The sequence below is a fragment of the Canis lupus genome, chromosome 3, assembly GCF_011100685.1.
Source record: "Canis lupus familiaris isolate Mischka breed German Shepherd chromosome 3, alternate assembly UU_Cfam_GSD_1.0, whole genome shotgun sequence".
NCBI classification, from domain to species: domain Eukaryota; kingdom Metazoa; phylum Chordata; class Mammalia; order Carnivora; family Canidae; genus Canis; species Canis lupus.
Window position 1 is genome coordinate 6,742,855 of NC_049224.1, and position 5,690 is coordinate 6,748,544.

At 39.6% G+C, this 5,690-nt stretch overlaps 1 pseudogene; it reads left to right on the top strand.

The window, feature by feature from the left end:
* Positions 1-4,752: 4,752 nt before the first annotated feature.
* Positions 4,753-5,301, top strand: LOC100685719 (annotated as a pseudogene).
* Positions 5,302-5,690: the final 389 nt, after the last annotated feature.

The window sequence follows — 5,690 nt, forward strand, 5'->3', positions numbered from 1 at the left end:
AAAATTTTTTTTGAGTTTTTTTCCTTCAAGTTCTAACCAATCAGAGCACATAATCTATGTCATGTATGTCCCCTCTAGTTCGGGAAAACAGGGAATTATTCACTTACTTCTCATGAGAAATCTATAGCATTTGTCACAGGCTGGCTAGCTCCTTTCACAGAGCTTTTGGATCAGCCTTCCCTCCATGGTTTGGCCAAAAAATGGGTATGTTTTCCAGTGACACATTTCAGAGAATTTGTATAGAATATTTTTAAGAACAGATCAAGATGAGAGAAACATCAAGCCATGCTCCATTTCTTTATCTTCAGTCTTTCTGCATATGAGGGAAATGTGTGGCTTCAATTTCAAAGATGTTCAGAGATTTGAGTAGTAACTCATTAGGTAGAAATTTTAATTTCTGGTTTGACACTCTATTTTACACAAAAATGATAAAAAAAAAAATAGGATACAGCACAAATTTTAATTCAAAAAGAGGGAAGTACTGGTTTCAATTAGCAAATTTAGAGGGTAAGTGAGTTTTATGATATTAAAAGAGACAGTGGATTATATGATTATACCCATGGATCTCAACTGTTTAATTTCCTGCTTACAATGTTTGCCATCTTCCACAATTTTGTCCATTTATTAGAAGCTGGACATTCAGGAACAAATTTTAACAAATAAACAAACAAAAACACTTTGTTTCATATATATACTATTGTTTTTTTACGTCACTGACAGGAACTTATTCTCCCATTAAATAAGACCATTGCACTCCGAACTAATGACAAGCAAACACAAACCCTTTAATATAAATATATATAAGTTTGACTTTTGGGCGTTGCAGGTAGCCCTTTTATAAGCAATTGACTAATATTTCCCTAGGCACCAATCTCAAATTGCTCAAGTGCTGGAGAATGCTATTGGATAGTGTGTCCTTACCCTGGAAATATATTAATTTCCTGAACATGATATGGCAAATACTAATTTGGGGGCTACAAGAGACTATTGGCACTCTATACAGATTTAACTCCTTCAAATATAATGTTTTTAAGAAAGCGATGAAAATAACTATATATTTTATAGGATGTAATGTTTATAAATCAGAATATACCGTACCTATTTCTGACTAAAGCATGCTTTACTAATGATGAAAGAGAACCTGTGTTCTGCGTCATTTTATGGAGCTGCTCTGGCCACACACATATCCAAGAATGAGAAAACACATGTGACTCACTGTGTCTTTTGGCAAGGAAGACAGTGACTATTTTACAGACATGGGGAATAGGATAACTCGGCCGGTAGAGCCATAATGACTGAACACTTAAGATTTTAGCAGGCAACTGATACCAATGAAAATACTATAGTCTTGCAAGAAGTTACTATGGCCGAGTTCAAAAAGGGTGTTGCCTGTGTTCTTCTCTAGGATTTTGATGGAATCTTGTCTCACATTTAGATCTTTCATCCATTTTGAGTTTATCTTTGTGTATGGTGCAAGAGAGTGGTCTAGTTTCATTCTTCTGCATGTGGATGTCCAATTTTCCCAGCACCATTTATTGAAGAGACTGTCTTTCTTCCAATGGATAGTCTTTCCTCCTTTATCGAATATTAGTTGCCCATAAAGTTCAGGGTCCACTTCTGGATTCTCTATTCTGTTCCACTGATCTATGTGTCTGTTTTTGTGCCAGTACCACACTGTCTTGATGACCACAGCTTTGTAGTACAACCTGAAATCTGGCATTGTGATGCCCCCAGATATGGTTTTCTTTTTTAAAATTCCCCTGGCTATTCGGGGTCTTTTCTGATTCCACACAAATCTTAAAATAATTTGTTCTAACTCTCTGAAGAAAGTCCATGGTATTTTGATAGGGATTGCATTAAACGTGTATATTGCCCTGGGTAACATTGACATTTTCACAATGTTAATTCTGCCAATCCATGAGCATGGAATATTTTTCCATCTCTTTGTGTCTTCCTCAATTTCTTTCAGAAGTGTTCTATAGTTTTGAGGGTATAGATCCTTTACATCTTTGGTGAGGTTTATTCCTAGGTATCTTATGCTTTTGGGTGCAATTGTAAATGGGATTGACTCCTTAATTTCTCTTTCTTCAGTCTCATTGTTAGTGTATAGAAATGCCACTGACTTCTGGGCATTGATTTCGGCCATAGTAACTTCTTGCAAGATACATCCACGAAGGCAAAAGAAACAAAAGCAAAAATGAACTATTGGGACTTCATCAAGATAAGAAGCTTTTGCACAGCAAAGGATACAGTCAACAAAACTCAAAGACAACCTACAGAATGGGAGAAGATATTTGCAAATGACATATCAGATAAAGGGCTAGTTTCCAAGATCTATAAAGAACTTATTAAACTCAACACCAAAGAAACAAACAATCCAATCATGAAATGGGCAAAAGACATGAACAGAAATCTCACAGAGGAAGACATAGACATGGCCAACATGCATATGAGAAAATGCTCTGCATCACTTGCCATCAGGGAAATACAAATCAAAACTACAATGAGATACCACCTCACACCAGTGAGATTGGGGAACATTAACAAGGCAGGAAACAACAAATGTTGGAGAGGATGCGGAGAAAAGGGAACCCTCTTACACTGTTGGTGGGAATGTGAACTGGTGCAGCCACTCTGGAAAACTGTGTGGAGGTTCCTCAAAGAGTTAAAAATATACCTGCCCTACGACCCAGCAATTGCACTGTTGGGGATTTACCCCAAAGATACAAATGCAATGAAACGCCGGGACACCTGCACCCCGATGTTTCTAGCAGCAATGGCCACTATAGCCAAACTGTGGAAGGAGCCTCGGTGTCCAACGAAAGATGAATGGATAAAGAAGATGTGGTTTATGTATACAATGGAATATTACTCAGCTATTAGAAAAGACAAATACCCACCATTTGCTTCAACGTGGATGGAACTGGAGGGTATTATGCTGAGTGAAGTAAGTCAGTCGGAGAAGGACAAACATTATATGTTCTCATTCATTTGGGGAATATAAATAATAGTGAAAGGGAATATAAGGGAAGGGAGAAGAAATGTGTGGGAAATATCAGAAAGGGAGACAGAACGTAAAGACTGCTAACTCTGGGAAACGAACTAGGGGTGGTAGAAGGGGAGGAGGGCGGGGGGTGGGAGTGAATGGGTGACGGGCACTGGGTATTATTCTGTATGTTAGTAAATTGAACACCAATAAAAAAAAAAAAAAAAAAAAAAAAAAAGAAAATACTATAGTCACAATGCACAGCAAGTACCTATATTGAAAATTTTGCGGATGACTGAGATTTAGATGGAGCTGTTCCCCAACTTATTCCATTTTTAAAAAAATCGATAGTTTTGTTGACTCTAACATGGGGGGATACAGCAGGATATATGGGATTATAGATCAGCATTTTGAATATTTCAAAACAATGAAGCAAGCAATATTCTTATACATTTTGGCATAAGGTAACCCATTCCACATATTTGTAAAGCACTCAGTATTACCAACCATCATCTCCATGGACATATTATCCAACCCAGAAAACGTCCTTAGAGTATATCGTGTAGGTGCAATTGCACATATTCATGAAAAAGTAAGCTTAAGAATATCAACACCAGCATTTTTTTTAACACCAGCATTTTTTTTTAAGAACAAAAGATTAGAAAACCCTACCTGTCATTTAGAAAAGTTGAATAAATTATGGTAATTGATAAAAGAGAATACTATCACGTAGCCAGCCCCGGGGTGGGGGTGGGGGTGGCAAGAGACAGCTCACTGGACAGCATTACAGGACACACTTTAGGATGTTTCATTAAACCAAAATAAAGAGGAGAAAACTGAGTGTAATAAAGCACCATATGTATGAAAATGACAAAATGTGATGGATATAGATAAATCCCTATATGAGTAGAGTATAGCCAGTCTGCAAGGAATCCCAAAGAGCTGTATTCAGGTCAGAGTAACTCAGAGACTGGGAAAGTAACTTGGAAGGAAGGGAGGAGGATGCAAGAAAGTGAGTAGAACACACCCTGGAGGGAACTGCCATTCTGGTGAGAATGGAGATAGTGGTCCTCTGGGTAAAGGCCCAGGGAGTCCATAGTCAAGCAATCTACTTTTTGTTTAAAAGATAGACATACATTTCATACAGCTTTAAATAAACATATGTTCAGACTGATTTCCTTCTCTTTTCAGCAAGATTGAGGTATAAATGTGAACTTTCAGCTCTCTTTTTTATTAAGAAGAAAAAAGGAAAATTATCCAGTTTTTCTTCAATGGTGTTCTTTACATCCACTGTGATGTTGTCCTTTCTCAATACCACAGAACAATACAGCGGCACCAGGTGTGGTACTTATTTACCAACAAAGTTAAGAAGAGAACTGGTTTATGGTTGACACTGACACTGGACTCATCCTGAGTGCTCAATAGGACAGAGTTAATGTCCTCTGATTATTCTTTTGTCTCTTCAAAGTTGTCTAGGTTGCTATTTAAAGAAAATTAGTTGCTCAAAGGTGATGCAACACACATCAGGATTAACAACAATAAATGCAATTTTCTAATGTTATTGAATTTGTTACTGGAGTGAGGAGGTGGTGCTCACCCCTGTGTTATGTGTGTGTAGTGAGAGAGCTAGTGAGTGAGTGAGTGAGTGAGTGAGTGTCTGTGTGTGTCGAGAGGGCTTAGTTTGTTGTCATTCTTGACTTGGCTCTCCCCTCCATCCCTCCCCTTTCCCCGCCATGCCTGCAGTGCTGCTCCCTGGACCATAAGAAATGAACGACAACAATGACATCGAGGTGGAGAGCTATGAAGTGCAACCAAGGTTTCCATCTGCCGCTGACACACATTCTCATCATAATGCACGACACAAAAATAGGGCATACACGGAAGACAGCCTTCACAGTGTGTGGGACCCCCACCCCATCACTCTGAGGACAGCAGGCACAGGCCCATATCCTAGACAGATCCACAGACTATATTCAATGTTTGCAAAGGAAAAAGCACACACACATCAGCAAGACATTGACGACCTCAAGGGGAAGAATGCTCCTCTGGAGCAGCGAGTCCATTCACTGGAAAAGGCAAGGTCAAGTGTCCAACTGCCAACCAACTACCCTTCCTTGGACAAAAGTGTCTATACCAACGCCAAGGGCAGCACCATCTCTGCCTTCGATGGAGGCTCAGACTCTAGTTTGGAGTGAAAGCCCAAAAATCCCCAAAGCAGCAAGAAGCTCCAGAGGGGATGTCAGCACAAACTCTCAGTCTCCTCCACTGTCTCATCTGACTTTCACTTCATGCTCAGAACCCTCAGAAATATTTAAGGGACTCTTTCTTTCCCCTCTTTCTCCCTTTTTATTTTTAATTTTACTTTTACATCAAGCTCTTGGCCAACAGTTCTCATTTTCCTTCCCCACATCTACCATTTTTAAAAAACGTTTGCCTTCACGGATTCCCTGTTACTGCCAGGGATTTTTAAACCCAAACACCCCAGCTTGACAGCTTTTTCTGTGGAGGACAGATGACTGGCTGGACCTCTGAGCATAGAGTGTCCTGACCACCCACCAGCTCCTCCCGCCCTGCAGGCACATGGCCACAGGAGGACTCTTGCCCCTTCCGTCTTTCCCTCCCAGGCCATCCTCACCTCTGTTTGACAGACTTTGTAAATCTGTAGACTGCTCTACTTTAAGAAGATGACTGGATTGAAGTAATC